This window comes from Venturia canescens, chromosome 9 (assembly GCF_019457755.1).
Source record: "Venturia canescens isolate UGA chromosome 9, ASM1945775v1, whole genome shotgun sequence".
In the NCBI taxonomy this organism is placed as follows: domain Eukaryota; kingdom Metazoa; phylum Arthropoda; class Insecta; order Hymenoptera; family Ichneumonidae; genus Venturia; species Venturia canescens.
In genome coordinates this window covers 15,748,564-15,764,481 of record NC_057429.1, presented here as the reverse complement: position 1 = coordinate 15,764,481, position 15,918 = coordinate 15,748,564, and the positions used below count along the sequence as shown (strand labels likewise).

At 44.7% G+C, this 15,918-nt stretch overlaps 1 protein-coding gene and 1 long non-coding RNA gene across 2 annotated transcripts in view; one reads left to right on the top strand and one right to left on the bottom strand.

Moving 5' to 3' along the window:
• The window catches only part of LOC122416211 (syndecan-like), an 80,762-nt gene that overhangs the window by 20,416 nt on the left and 44,428 nt on the right, over window positions 1-15,918 (top strand). The window lies entirely within an intron of this gene.
• Window positions 13,847-15,485, bottom strand: LOC122416213 (uncharacterized). Its single transcript, XR_006262087.1, has 2 exons — window positions 15,254-15,485; window positions 13,847-15,133 (listed from the first exon to the last, which is right to left on the bottom strand). It is a non-coding gene; the product is annotated as an uncharacterized lncRNA (long non-coding RNA).

Below are 15,918 nucleotides of genomic sequence, written 5' to 3'. Positions count from 1 at the left end.
AATCCGACACACGTTTATCTATTTACTTGGTCCCGAGTGCGGGGGCAGAATTCCCTGCTCGAATGTGCATTGAATTCTACGAGGCGTGCGGTCCTCGTTAATGACTCGGAGTAAGCAACATTAGTCGAGTCAAACGTCGAGCTCGGCCACGCACAATCACAAGGGTTCCGTTGAGGCCTGGACCAGCAAAGACGAACGGATTTACCCAGCGATGGCCTTCGTAAGATTCTTTCCCACTCTCCTCGTCTCGCGCTGTGTTTAAGACCGAGGCGATGCTCCAAACGAATGGAAAAAACTCGCTGCGGAGAGCCGCGCAACGCGACTCGGTCTTGAGACCTGGCCCGAGTCAATTTACCCGTTATCCGCGCACACGCGCGCGCCTCTCATCCGTTCTATCTTGACGCGGAGGAAAACTCGACGGGGTGACCCGACGAGGCCCGAGAGAAGCGGTGACGCTCATCCTCGTTGCCGGGAATGAAGTAGCATCGATGCGAGAATTAATTCGTCGAGTGTAAACATTGGCGAGGCGCTCTCGCAATGCCAATTTCATGATGTTGCGCTGCGACGTTTGTGCTGGCTCGGGGCGACGAAGCGAGTCGGGGAGCCCCCCCGTCATCGTGCCCATTTTTCATTTTTCATACTTTCATTTAGTTTTCTCATCTCCGGGAATCCTGCCTGCGCGTGTGGTTCAACAGAGACTGGAAAGCGGCTCGAAGCATCGTTATTCCCTGCGCACTTGACCTAAAAATAAAGGGGGTTTTGAAACTCTATCGAACTATCGAGTGTGCTCTATTTCGAGAAGGCCACTTGGCAAGCGCTCCGAACTCTGGAAAAGTAGCCACGACGATTTTTCGGATTCGTGTGTACAGATTCGAGTCGCGATTAACGCGACGATATTTAAACCAAGTTTTGTCACCTCCGATAGGACCAATTTATTGTCGCGTTACGCGAGACCCCCGCAGCCGGGCGGGGAGTGTCGAATGAGAAAAATAGGCTGGACTTTTATGCGCTGAGGGAAAATCGTTCAGTGGCGAAAGAGAGAAAAGTCTGCTTCGATGAACCGCGAGCTTTGCGATGATATAGATATCGATGAAGCTGGTTTATTCTCTCTCGCGCTCTCCTCTCCTTCCCTTCCCTCTTCCTGCGCCTTCCCTTTCGCTCCTCCCTTCGTGCACCAGTTATTGGCAAAACGTGACTCTCCCTCAATACTGCAGTCTATAATTGAACGCCATTGCCGTCGTAAACGGAAATAGAATAGAAATTGCTATGGAAATGGTTGGCTTGGTTTTCCGTCCCTCATCGCTTCTCCTCTGCTGCTCTCTTCTTCTTCTTCTTCTTCCGCCCTCTCTCTTGCCCCTTCCCGCTCCCGTTCTCTTGCTCCTTCGCTTCCAGCTGTGATGTTTGATGGCCTCTGGGCTACCATCTTCGTTACTTGGGCTTGGAGATTTCTCGAAACATGATGGTTTTCACGCGAGCGTATACGGAGGCGTGAAAGGGACGAGCGCAAATATTCCCAGTCGATCAATTCTTAACGAATCACTCCTTCGATAACTGCAGACCTTTTACAGTTCCTTCCGCACTTATTTCGTGGCAAGTATACGCGGGGTTCAGACCGGGTGGGAGTGAATTTCGCAAGGGATCCGATTGTTCGTGATTAATGATTTTCTCGATTCCACAAAATCGTTCGAGCTCCGAGGGACCGAATTTTCGAAGCAGCTTTCAAGGCTTCGTCATTTTCGCTCGTTCTCGACCTCGCCGTACCTTCGCTTTTTTTTTATCGCAGCGCCGTCGCTTCCTATTTTGATGGAAAAATTGTTGAATCCTTTGGTGGACAATCGCACTAATGAAATTCCCTTCCATTTTTTTATGCCCTGAAGATTGAACCGCGAACGATTTTCTTGGCGAGCCTCTTTATCACCAAGTGTTAGTCCCTTTGCGTAGCGGCGCCATCCTTCTGGAACGGCTGCTGCTTATTCGCGTATCTTGCACACCCTTTACGCTCTTCATCCCTCGTCAGTTTAATCACAACTGGCTGCTCGTAAACAGCGCGGTTTATTTCCTCACTCTCTCTTCCATTCTTGTGTGTTCCTTGCGAAACTCTTTCGCCATCACCGTACGAGATAACGGGAAACTCAGCTCCTTTGCGGATCGCAGGATATCTTCCTGGGGAAATTGAAACTGGGACGTGAGTGATCCGCGCGAGGATCTCAAAAATGTTGATACGCGGAAACGACGTTGCGTCAAAGTATTTTCTCTCCGGCGCTACCGCGGACAGTTTTTCTCCCCTCATTCCCTCTCCTTTGCGCTTGCCGTTCTCACTCTTTTACGCGTGCATTCGCGTTGTTCCATTCATTTCCGTACTCCCCTTGCCCATTTTCCGTCTTCGATCGCGCTCCTGCTTTCTCGCTCTTATCCATCGGCTCCTCTCGCACACCTCTCTTCCTTTCTTATCTTCTCCTCTTTTATTTATCTACGCTTCTTACCTTCCCGCGAGCCTCGGAGGGAGATAAAACTTTATCGTCCCGTTCCAATTGCCAGCAGGATACTCCTCTTCGACGCTCCGCTCCTGGGTAACAAACTCTTGTGCGGATAGACCTGCTTCCATCTTCCTCCGACTCTCCTCTTACTCTTTCCGCTCGCTCTGTACTTTGCTAGATCACCTCTCGGTGCGGCGCTCCGAAAGCGAGGTTATGGGGTTACTTTTATTATATATTTATAGTCGCTCTTTTCCTCCCCCTCCTCGTATCCGTGGAGCGGAAGAGTTGTTAATCTTGCATCGTTAATTCGCGCCCTCGCACATCTTCAGTGCGAATGGACAGTTGTTTTCGTAGTTCCTGATCGTAAGATTGTCTTTTCGAGCGCATTTTCCCTCGGAGGGGAACACTCGTTCGGATTTATTTTCGCCACGAAGCACTCGCGCCCCGCAGTGTCCCTCGGAAGTTGGGCCGGATCATTCTGAGCGAGCTATCAGTTTCGTTGAGATGAAAATGCGAAATGCTCTTTCGCCACCGCGCATGCCCAGGGTCGACGACGGGTAAATATTGGGAAGCAAAGTTCATCTCTGGCGAGGATTCTCGTAGGCGAACGCTCCGCGTCCAATATTTCCTTCCATCGTTATTCCGAGGTGGAAAACCGGGCTGGAAAATGGTGGGAAAAGTGTGTAATGGGTGAGTGAAATGAGGCGACGCGTGTACAAGCGCGATGGAACACCGGATAAATGTAAATGAGAGAGAAGCGATGGGTACTTTGGAAAATTGCTTTCCCAGAGTTGAGAGTCGCTGGCGAACGTTCCTCCCGTGCACTTTATGGCTCACTCCGATTTCCTGTCTCTTCGCACACAGAGAGAACCCGCTTGTACGTGGAGCACGCCCGGAGCCACCGCACCGTCCTCATCCCGACGTGGCACTGTCTATGTGCGCGTTCCTGTTATGCCAACCTACCATTTCGCCCTTGTACCATTGTCATAAAATGGCGGTTCGCGCCCTCTCCCTTCCTCGGGTCGGTCGCCGCTGCACCATTCCCGTTCTTACTTCTCGCGCCTGTCCAGCTCCATCTACCGACACACAAATCTCCGTTCTCTTTCTCGCTCCTTTTGCCACTTGACTATATTTACCATCTCAAATCTTCTGGCGCCATTCTAAGCCTGCAAGTTCTGAGCTGCCTCTTTTCGCAATAAAAGCCAAGGCAACCCGAAATTGCGCCCTCACGCGACTTGACCCATTTTCCAGACTCAGCAACGCTTTGCCTCGCACCCTGCTTGCGCTGCTCGGATCCAATCTTCTGGCTTCCCGAGTCCATTTTTATCTATTCATTATCGAATGCTCTCGCTCGATGCTCGATGCTTTTGTGTTCAACTCCACGGGAGCGTTGCCGATCCGAAATCCGAGGTGGATCCTTCGCCAAGTTCCGCCGGGCTAGCGGCCCTTCGGGTTGCCGAACACGAGCAGGCTACGTTTTTGCTTATGCTTGAGCATCGGCATTCGATTACTCGCCAACTCCGGGCCAACCCGCACCTTCAACGCGGACTCTGCTTAACGCTCTTCGCTCTCGCAGATGCGCTATCGGCTTATTCCAGCTACCACAGCCCGCGAGCTTGGCTCATCGTTGCCTCGCGTGGACGCCCCAGTGGTTACGAGCCCTTGGCCAAACTTTTCTTTCGTCTTTCGGATCGACAGCGATCAGCCTGTGCGTAAACGCGCTTCCAATAAACCCTCAACTTTCCAACGCAGCGTCCGCAGCTTTTATACCATTCTGCTCCGTCTTGATCACGCAAATGCAGCCTCCAATAAGGCTGCATCAACGAAATGAACGAAAAAAGGATTTATAATTCATTATTTTTTTATTTCACGAATTATTGATGTGACTTGAAAAATTATGAATTGGAAATTCGGCAGGGAACAAAATTGAAGATTTACTGGAATTATTTGAAAGTTTTTTTAGATCATTTTGTTGGACTCCAACGTTGGAAACTTCAGCGTCATCAATAAGGTCCTTTTGAAACAAAAGCTTCGACGAAAATTACTGCACTGAATTCAGAGCTGTAAAATAGAGCGATTTCGAGCAATAATACGCGAAGACGCACCACCGTAAGGAATTAATGTGGCAGATTATTCAGGGGATATTTCGTTCTTCGAATGATACACGAGGAGGATCACGAAAATTGCTGATATTCACTCATACGAAAAATTGAATCGTTCGTGCACACGTGCACTCTTTGGATTCTGGATTATGTAGCTTTATACGCTCGTGTACCGAGCGGCGAGAGTTCAGGGCTTCTTATTCGCTCCGTTTTCCAATGCGGTAGCAGCGTTTCAAGCGTGGACGTGTATGGATCGCGATCTCGAATCGTCTCTATCACGATTCATTTCTCTTTCCGTAGAAATGAATTTGTCGAGCACGCGCGAGGGAGCGGGCGGGGGGAGATAAAATCTCAGATTTCGGGAAGTCCGCGACTTGATTTATTCGTAAAATACGAAATAATGGAGCACAAACGCACACAAATGGACAAATATTTAAGCCGCACTTCCGATTTTTCAAAGTCTAGTTTTCTTGAAATATAACCTCGACGAGATAACTCTTGGACCAGCAAGATACGGCGACATTTCCAAATGAAAAATTCAACGAGTCGAGAGAAAAAAAAAAGAAATGAAAAACACGCTGAAGTTGAACGAAAAAAAGGACACGGAGCGAACGGTACTTGGCTCTGACAAACGAATGTAATTATCACACCAGACTTTTGTTCTGAAGGGGGGAACTAAAAATCGAGAAAATCCTCGAGTTTGTCAGCGGAAGGATTAATTATCTTTGCCGAGTTACGTTCTCGTTTAAAACTCATTTTTCGGCCCATTTTCTCGCGCCTTTTCTGCGAGTTGATGATTTTCTGGAACAATGATTATCCGACTGATCAAATTTACCGTGGATCCTTCACTATTTCCAACTTTTTCAATGGAGTTCAATCATCGAATTTGGCGTCTCATTGCCTCCGTTTTAACTCGAAGCTCATTCTTCCTACATTTTCTCTCCCCACCCAATATTTTTCCCCCTTTCATTTAGACTCGACACAAGAGTTCATCATTTTTTTCGTATCACTTCCGCTTCCGTTTGTTTTCCACCGTCTCTCTCGCTCCCGGGATTTTTTCTCGTGTCATCGCATCGCTCGTAATACTCTGTACACATCTAGTTTCCCCCTCGAAAGATCCTTACTCGTATCGTACGTGTCAAGGGTGGAATTGCATCGAACGAGGCAAACTCCCCGAGAAAATAAAAGCAAGGGGAAGAAAATCCATCCCGGAGAAGACGAGACGCGGCTGTGTGTGCAGGGCAGATTTTTCCTGGCTACGTTTCGCCACATTTTTTCTTCACTTCGTGAGATTGAGTTGAAAAGAAATGAATTTCACGTCGCTTCGTTTCCATGCTGGAAGCTCTCGATTCTTATGTTTTCCAATCCCTGGGAAGCTTCGGTCCTCGAGTTCGGAGCATTCCAAAAATCGTTCCAACATTTATCAACCACATTTACCGAAAATATTGAGCAACTTTGCAAAATGGGTCAGAAGATTTCCGCAGGCTTCAAGACTCCCCAATCGCCTCGAACTCGCTATTTTTAAATCAGAAATTTGAGAAAAGTAAATACGTCGAAAATGGAGATAAACATTTACCTCCGCCGCTCGAGAAAGGGAGAGAGAGAAAGAGACGATCGCGAGCGCCTCGGACAAGCCGGTGAGAGACCCAGAAATACTGCGAGAGAGAAAAAAAACTGCAACTCGACGGATACAGATGTAGATAAAAGAAACAGCGCAAAGGGCTGGAGCGAGGGCGGGGGGAGGAGGAGGAGAAGGAAAAAGAAATACACATAGTGTGTAGAGACGCGAAAAAGTGCCATTAGCAAAACCGAAAGCGGAGGGTGGTTGTCTTTTCTGTATTCTTTCCCTGCTCCCTTTATTCTCCTTGTCTATCTTTTTTATCCGACCCCTTTCCTCGTTATTTTTCCTCTTCTTTAACACTCATTTTTTTCTCCTTTAACCCCCGCACGACTGTTTTTCTTCGAGACTCGGACCGCGCTCGTCTTTGTGCTTTTGGTTCGTAGTCGTCGTTCATTATTTTCTTTTTTCTCCAAGCAATGTAATTGAATAAATATTTTAGCACTTGATCCGAGTGGATTAAATGTTTTCTTCATTTCCGTCGCTCTCGCTCGACGCGCTTTAATTCCGGAAAGTCATTGTTTCAATCGGGTTATCTGGAGGTAGCTCTAAAAAAACTTGGCCTTGAAGAACATGCTCGTTTTCGCATTTGTAGAAAAACTGCTTTTCCCGTAATTCTTATTTTCCTGCGCAACTGCCCTTGTCTCGAATTTTCGAAAACTTTCCTCTTCCCGCGTAAACAGATCTCCGTTTGCGCAACGAGTTAAAGAATTAATGCGCGCGATATATTTGCACTCCGATCCGCGGGTCATCCGGATCCGACTTGATATGAAATTCAACATATTGCTGCGCGAGCTTCACTTTTGAAACGTGACGCAATTCACGCGCCGGGTTAATTCCTTCTAAAAAGCCAGCAGCACGCCGTCGCATTGGATGCTGGACTTTCCGGAGCAAAGATTATCGTCCGCTGACGTAATTCCGCATATTTCGCCGGACTTTTTCACCGCGAGGCGTTCTATCCGCGAGAATCTTATCTCCATCGGTTTTCCCACGCAGTATCATCGTTTTCTAAGAAACTTTACGAACAATTCCGAGGATTCGACGTCGCGCTCGATTTTGTTGCTATCGCGCTACCGCGTATCTCGATTTCTTCGCAGTTTCCCGATCTCCGTGCCCGCGCGCTCTTTTCGTCTATTCGCTCCTCCTCTCTTTATTTCCCCCACTCCCCGGCAAGCAGCCCGACATAAAATGGCTGGTGAGGGGAGACTTTGAGTGCGCGAGATCGCGGCGTCGCGGTCACTTGCACGATCCAGGAGAAAACCGGTCCTCGAGCCGAGGTTGTGCCTTGGGCTCTGCGTATGAGACTGGCATATCCCGTAAGAGATTGAGAGAACGAGCCGGAGTCGAGCTCGACCGGATCGAGCCTAGCCGCATCACTATCCTTTACCAGATTCGCGTCTGTCTTCCATGCATGTGAACATTTCGCATTTACTGCGAGGTTCTGCGATCGAGAGTTCTCCGGCGACGAGTGTAGCAAAGAACGAAAAATATAAGAAAACAAAATGTTTATCTCGTGGAAAAACAGCCCCGAATCTGCCAATTGCCGAGGGAACATTTTCTAGCCTGATTTTTCTCGTTCTGCTTCCCGCAGCACTTGTCCAATTTTTCATTATTTTACTACCCGGAGTAGACTAAAAATTCGGTCGATTAGCTAGTGAAACTTCCACCAGATTTGAGTTATTTTCATTTTTCACGACTTACGCAGAGCCCTCTTGTATATCGGACTGGATCTCGGCTAATTTGAATTAATTGACGGAAACTGTGGTGAAAGGAATCGAAGCGCAACGTAACGCGTTTTCGTGCGGTCGACGAGCGCGAGGGAGTATCCGTGGAGTAACGCAGTGTCGATGCATCGTAAATTTGGTCTGCGAGTCGTCGCCGTCGTGTAAACAGACGCGGCATCACGAAACACATCCTCTCTCCGGGGAGGAAGAAAAGTTTGGTAACGCGCAAGAGCGCGCGGGGGGCGAGGGGAGGGGGAGGTTATTATCGCATTTGCAACACATGCAGTAGATGGCGTGCGGTTTTGCTGCGGCGGTTAGTTCCTGATCGTCCCGGTGGTCGATTTACTCGTCGGCTCTCTCGTTCTCGATCTTCCCTAACTATGATTGCGAGGCGTATATGTGTATGTACGTGTAGAAATTGTTAGAAATACCAGCATAGTTACCGGTGACGAACGATTAATTGGAGTCGGTAACGAACGTCGAGCTTTCGGAAATTAGCCTGCTCACCGGGCCGTCACCGTGCGCGTGCAACGTCACGGGATTCGATCTCTCAAGCATCCTCTCAAAAAATCATCTGCAAACGGAGCCTGGAAGCCACCGACGAGCTGAGAAAAATTCAAGTGAATTTAAACGCGTCGAAATCCAACTTTCCATCGGAATTCAACATTTCAGTTGAAACGCTTTTGCTGTTAATGATTCGTACTAAAAAGTCAATTGAAAAATCATCCAACATGTCACGCTTTATTTCCTATATCGAAGCTCGAAATTTACCTCGAAATCTTAGGGGTGGGGATCAAATGTTGGAATTACTCAAATTTCGAACAGCTAAAATCTCGAGTTTATAAACTTCGAATGATTATGTGGAAACGGACAGATTCGACTACAGCTTTGAATGCCGAAAATAAAAATAAAGCAGAAACTGCAAGGTTCGAAGCAGGTTTACATCGAAAACAGAATGTAACAATCGCCCATAGGACGATGACTAAAATATTGATTTTTTAAAAATTCGACTATCACTCTTTCGATTCATAAATTACTACGGTCAGCGATACTGTGAAAATTCACAATTTTGAAAATATAATAACGAAAGAGCAAATATTAATGAGGTTGGAATACTGAAACACCAAAAAGTCGAACAGTCAAAATAGCGAAACGTTGGAAAGTCGATCTATCAAAATAAAGAAATGCAGTGGAGCTCCAAATACACGCGTCTCACTCACTCACTTACTCAGACCGGTGATCTTCAATTTTAAACATCGCCATTTTGACTTTCGCCTTTTCGAGCCATCGCTATTCCGCATATCCAAGTTTTATAGGCTCGAAAAATTAACTTTCGATTTTTTGCTACTCTATATTCTGGTCTGTCTGTAAAACAATTACTCTCCATTTTGAATTTGAAAATATGAACTTTTGACATTCGGATGGTCTGTTAAAATTGCATTCGAAATAAAAACTATTGAAATATATATTTTCGGGTAAATACGAATTAAAAGAAGGAATTTTTTACTAAACGCGCAATCTGCTGAATAGTCGATAGGGAATAAGAATTTCGAATTACTTATTTTTCTCCAAACTGATATCACAACTTTTAAAATTTCGAAATATTGACCGTTCTGTAATTCAGTTATTCGACATATTGAACCCCACCCAACTCTTTAGCACCTCGAATTTCTGTATATGGAATGGTCGACGCGGGTGAATAATAAGCAAACTGATGCGATACTCGTTCGTTCGGTTTCTTTTAATATTCACCACTCTCCAATATCCCACGTGCATCCCCAGAGAGGTGGGTCACCTGCCTTCTGGGTAATTGCATTCGAGACTTCTGCTGCCCACATGCAGTACTCGCGTGTGCCTTTCTCAAAACCTCGTAAAAAACTCACGTACACATATTAATGTGTATTTTTATACATGTACATTGAGATTTATATAAATTTATGAAAATATACACACTTATGCACCAATAATATTCAAAGTTTGCAACGTTGAGTTCAACGAAATGATGCAAAAAAGCCTCGAATAATTGCAGTAATTCTCCAGTTTCGTTCCCTGCTCAATTTGCAGTTCGTAGTTTTTCAGTCTGCACCAATTTCACTTGGTGAAATAAAAAATTGGCAAATTACAAATGATTTTTTTCTTTATTTCGTTGGACTCCAACGCTGCGCAAACTTCAGCGTCGTCATTTATGTAATTATATAAATAATTTATATAAATAGTATTTATATGTATTTTATACATTTATATAGGAACGTATAAAGACACGCGCAACGTATAATTATCGTACATAGGTGTGTGTACAGTATTAATGAAAATATATGTCAGTATAATGTTCAACCCACGTAAGCCTGCGAGGCATTATTTTACCTAGATCCGCGACGGGTTCGAAGCCCAATAGAGAAGGCGAGTAATGGAGATAAAACTGTTGTGTGTCGATTGGCGTTGTCTTCTGCGCTTGCTCGACCACGTACACACACAAATTTATCTGATCGACCGGAAAAAGCCCTTTGCTTGATTTTCCTTTGAGAAAGCTGCTCTCGTGTTTAATAATAATCGATACTCCCGCGGACTGAGCTACGATACAGAAGAATCCCGTTTGATCGTGTGCTCGTACGAGTATCACGAGTAATCATAAATATGATAAAAGTGCGGAGACTGCGGGGTGGAAAACCCGTGGGCTATCGTTTATTTTTTTCGTTGCGGATTACTTTCGCTATTTATATGTTTTTATTTCATATTGTTTACTACTTCATTCACGGTTATCCTCGTCTCGGAATTTATTTTATTATAAACGCTCGAAGAAGTTTGCAGTCCCATGAAGTCGAATCATTAACTCGTACTGGCCGTACGTAAAAGCCTCAAAATTGACGTTAACTCCTTCCCGTTTGGTTTACGATCCTCCGTGGGCTCACGAGCGAGCGAGCGAGAAGTTTAATATAGTATATGCAAGATGGGACGTCCGCTGTATACCGATTCATTCGCGTGAGCGTAAAACGCTCGTGGTCTCTTTCACCGGAATCGAACGGAACGTCTCTCGAGAGCCTCACCGAGACACGACGCCGTTCCACAGCCAAGTACGTCCAGGAATAGTTCGTACACTTTGTGGGGGCTGCTCCGATGCTGCAACGAGTCCTCCTGCCTCACAGAAGCTCGCGATTCGTACTTGAATAGGCTGGTGCTAAAAAATTGCCTGTTCTCGTGCATCTATTTTCGTCGTTGTTGGAGGAAAATAATAAGCTTTTCAGGATCACCTGATCGCGAGGCTTATGAAAATTGAGCTCCGGTTAGAACACAAATTAAATCGGGAGGGGCAAGCTTTTTTTAATGGAACTGCAAAATCCGATGTGTCAATCCTTCTTTCGTTCGCTAAAATTCAGTCTGACGTTTCAATCCAATGCTCCCTCTTAACACGGATCTTCATTGCTACATTTTCATCTGATCCAGAAAGTGTGCTCAGACCCAACGACCGAGACATCGCAGTTAAAATCACTCCGGTCTTTATGCCCTTTTCTGCCTGGGATAACTGCGAGTTTAAAATGCACGTTTACGTCGGGCAGAAGTGCGGAGGCGTTTAATCCATACGTGCGGCATAAACGAGCTGCAGAGAAATCGCGTCGTGAACTTCGTACATCCGAAGTAAACGGGGCACTCGCAGAATTACGGAAACTTTATTTTTCATCTTCAGTTTTAAGATTTTTTTCGAAAATTTACGAAAAACGGTGTTTTTCCAAAACTTCTAAGTTTTTAAAAATTTTTATGGGTTTTTTTTTTCAAAAATTTTATCTTCTCACGTCATTTGCTAAGTTGAAAAAATGTTTGTACAAAAATTTCTACATTCTCGATACTGTCCACGACTCAATACTGTCCAAGAATCCAACTCAGACATGAAGATTTCGAAGAGTCTAGTTAGAAAATAACAGAAATCCGCAAAACAAATTTTTACACATTATTTGAGGTACTCTGAACTGTTCCAATTTTTTGTTTTTTCTCGAAATTGAAAACAAAACACAATTCATTTTTCAGCTATATGAGTGAAATATGCACTCAAGATGCATTGAATTGAAGTCGTAGTAAAAAGCAAAAAAATTACCAAACTTTCACGAGAAATATATTCGATTTTATTATTCCAAGTCAATGAATTGAAAATTTACCCGAATCATTTTAAAAAATAGCGAATCCCGACAATAAATGTCTCAATTTCTATAAGCTAATTTCTTAAGCTTTCGTTTAAAAAAATGTTATTGTGAAAAGTTGAAAAAACGTATTTCCATAAGACACGCTCGAACTTGCTTAAAAGTACATTTTTTTCTCAGTCTTTCCTATACGCATTTGCATATCGTTATACTAACTGTGCAGAGGGCACGCAGAAGCTCGGATTGAAAATCTGATTTGCGCGAACCCGACGCGTCTCACCAGTCCCCCTTAATTGTGAAGAGCGCGTAATTTACACGAGCCACATTGAAGCCTCACCAACCGACCGAATAACTCGCTGACGCAATAAATATCATTTTCAAGTGTACTCGCGTTGCAATGAACCACAATGAAAATTTCTCGATGCATTTCGAGAGCCCCGTAACTGCGGAGCTTTTTGTTCAGTCACGCAAATAATTTCCATTCTCCCTGCGAAAATTTCGCTCCGAACGATTAGATCTATAAATTTCTAACGTATTTGAAATTTCTATGTGTTCCAGGTAAGAAACTGGCGAGCAGTTGTTGAGATTGAGATGCTCATTCGTTTATACCTTCGTCCAAAAGAGAACTTTTTTCTGTTTGAGTGAGTGCTTTATTCATCGTTAACCCTACACCTCATGTGCCTTTTTTCATACCCTCAACCTCATGACCGGGGTTTGAACGCACCCCACTCTTTTTCTGCTTATAAATCCGGTCCTACGATGCTAAACTGACTTTATCCTACACCATTTTCTTCGTTTTTTTATAACGAAAAGAATGATGTACGATGAAACTAATTTCAATTGAATTTATATATAAAAAAATCGGTCGATAATCAGTCGATAATGTCGCTTGTTAGGACGGGAGTGTAGTTTGAAGTTCGCGTGGGGTGTGCTCACACCCCAGTCATGCGTTCTAGGGTTAATTATACGCTAATATTTGTCGCGGCGCGAATCCCCTTTCCGGAACGCTGGAACGACGCTGAAGTTTCCAACGTTGGAGTCCAACGAAATGATCGAAAAAAACTCTCCAATAATTCCAGTAATTCCCCTATTTTGTTCCCTGCCAAATTTGCGATTCGCAGTTTTTCAAGCTGCACCAACGATTCGTGAAATAAAAAATTGGTGAATTACAAACGTTTTTTTCGTTCATTTCGTTGGACTCCAACGTTGGAAACTTCAGCGCCGTAACGCTGGAAGATTAATCTTCCAATGGTAGAGCTGCAAAGAAATGATGTCAAAGAGTCGTAAACAAGAGAAAACTGTGCGGTAGCACGAGAATAAGAAATCACATGAATTTCACCTCACACGGGGAGAATAAAGGGTATAATATTTAGCGTGAAATTCACTGTAAAAACCACCGGATATATTTGACTGCAGGGACTGCGTTAATGAAAAATATCTATTCCAGTAACGCGCTGTAAAATTTTCAATAATTTTCAAAATTTTCAGTTTTATAATAGTAAACATTGCAGACGGTAAAATTTGCGGTACGTATACTAAAATTTACAAAACGTTTAGTGAATTTTACGGTGCGTCGCGGTTAAATGCGTCGATCACTCGTTTCCGAATTTCGTAGCAGGCTGAAACGGTGGTTTACGCACTTCAACAAAGGGCTGAGCAGCGCGTTAGAATTAAGCGTGACGTCAAAATTTCCTAAATACTTCAATAAAAGTTGGAATAATTTTCAAATTATTCTCTCCGTGTGAATTGAATGAAACAAGTTTGGACTTTGAGTCGACGAAAAAGAATCTAAAGGTTTGCGTTCTTATTTCTTTCGTTTATTTCAAAAGAAGCTAAAAGAAAATGAACAATTGTTGGCGGGTCCGTCGCGGGGCGAAACGACGGCCCGTAAAAAGCTTCGTTACACATTGTTTCATTCGGATTTGCTAAGCCAATATGTACAGCTCTCATTATCGGAGAAACTGAACACGTTAAATATCGTTAAAACGAGGTGACCGCAGAGTCCCTTAATCGACGCTTTAAACCCACCCTAAGCCGACTCTAACGATAAACCGGATGTTGATCTCTCGTTCTTTCCCCTGGCGAGTGTGTTTACCTCATGTTTATCTACACGCGCACACGAGTACCGGATGAATACACTCGGCATATTTGTAGCCGGGGTATTATAAGCGCGACACCCACGTCGAGGAATTAATGCAAGTTTGAGGATTATAAAATACCGAGGGGGAAATATATTCGTGTCCATGAAGAGGAAGCACGCGACGATGCAACGAGCGTAAACAGTACGAATGCGCGGACGAGAGTTTATGGTTTTTACACACACGTTGGTTTCTCTGCATATATATTCGCACGCGTTGAGGCGAAATCCTTCGCTCAATTTACCTTCGGGTGTCTTCACAAGCTGGAGAAAGCTTCAAGCGAGGCATTTTTTAGAGGCTCCTTCTTGGCTTTTTTAAACAAAATAACAATGTCGAAGGTTCGAGAAAATTGTTTGTACGAAGGAGCTCTTGAAACCGCGATTTTCTGAGAGCCGAAGGCTGCGGTCGTTCTCAAGAATTTCATGCTCCCAAAGGTTCGAGGATTGGCGAATATGAATGAGAGTTAAGGGCCAATTTGGGGCATTGAGGTGCGATTCTTGAGGAACTGCGAGCTCCGCATCGCCCCCTGAAAATGAATGTGCCTGAGTGAAGGATTGATAAAACGTTGCGGACAGGGAGGCGCGAGCAAAGAGGAAAGCGAAATAGCGGAGGGATGCACGTGAAAATCGTGACGAACGAGGTTGGGACACTCGAAGTCTCCTCGAGGAGTCGCAAATGATTTTCCAAGAGAAGCGCTCTCGCGGTTACAAAATTCCTCGTCACGACCGCCCGCGAATATATTCTCCTGAAACTAATTGGCCGATTAGCGTTTAAGCGTGAACCATCGCTAATTGGTTCGATCCGGAACACGCGGCTGCTGGAACGTTACGGAATTGGAGCCTTTGCTTGTTGAGACTGTGCCAGCGCCCGTATAATTACCCCCGAGTATAATCCACACTTTTTATCTCTGCTTATCCAGCATTTTTCGGCGTTCTCAACTCTTTCTGCAAACAAAATCGCGATAAACACACCTGGGAAGAGATTTCTCTGTATTTTTAAGTTGAAATAACCGTGAAAATGTGTTTTTTTGACAATAAAACCCGGCAACATTATCGTTCACTTACGGATATCAACATTTTTATTGCCGCTTTTATGTTAAATTTATTTACTCGTTTCCTATCCACGTGGCAGCTCGAGAAATAAAAAAATTCACTTAAATTTCTCGAATTGTTTGCTCCACCGAAGATTTTTATGATGCATTCACCGCAGTTTCTTCTTTCGTCGGTGTACGCGCAGCTCGTGCACGATTTCCTTCAATTGTCAATCGCTCTCCATGCCGAAGACGTTTCGCAACTTGGAACCACAATGTCTACATTATGACTGATATCACATGTGCCGCGTGAGATCACCGAGACCGCGTCACCTACGACTCATACTCTGAAAGATTAAACGCGTGTGGACGCTCGCCAATTACACTGTTGGCACACGTGCTTGTCACAAGCCCGTAAAGCCTTCTCCGGCTCTCTTCCTCCCTGACTCTCGACAATTCGTCCTATAAATGTATTTACCTTCGAATCTGACTGACAATTGGCCGAAATTGCACTTGGACCGTTACTGGTCTTCGGGGTTATGACGTACTTGTTCTCTCGCTTGTATTACCCTGATTGCTCGATTACCATTGAACTCACGTGACGTTATGGTACGAAGCTATTTCGTAGTACCGTTTAAAGCGACCTGGACAAGGTCAGCTCCAGTGTTTCTTTAAGGATTTTCAATTTTTCCGCCTTCG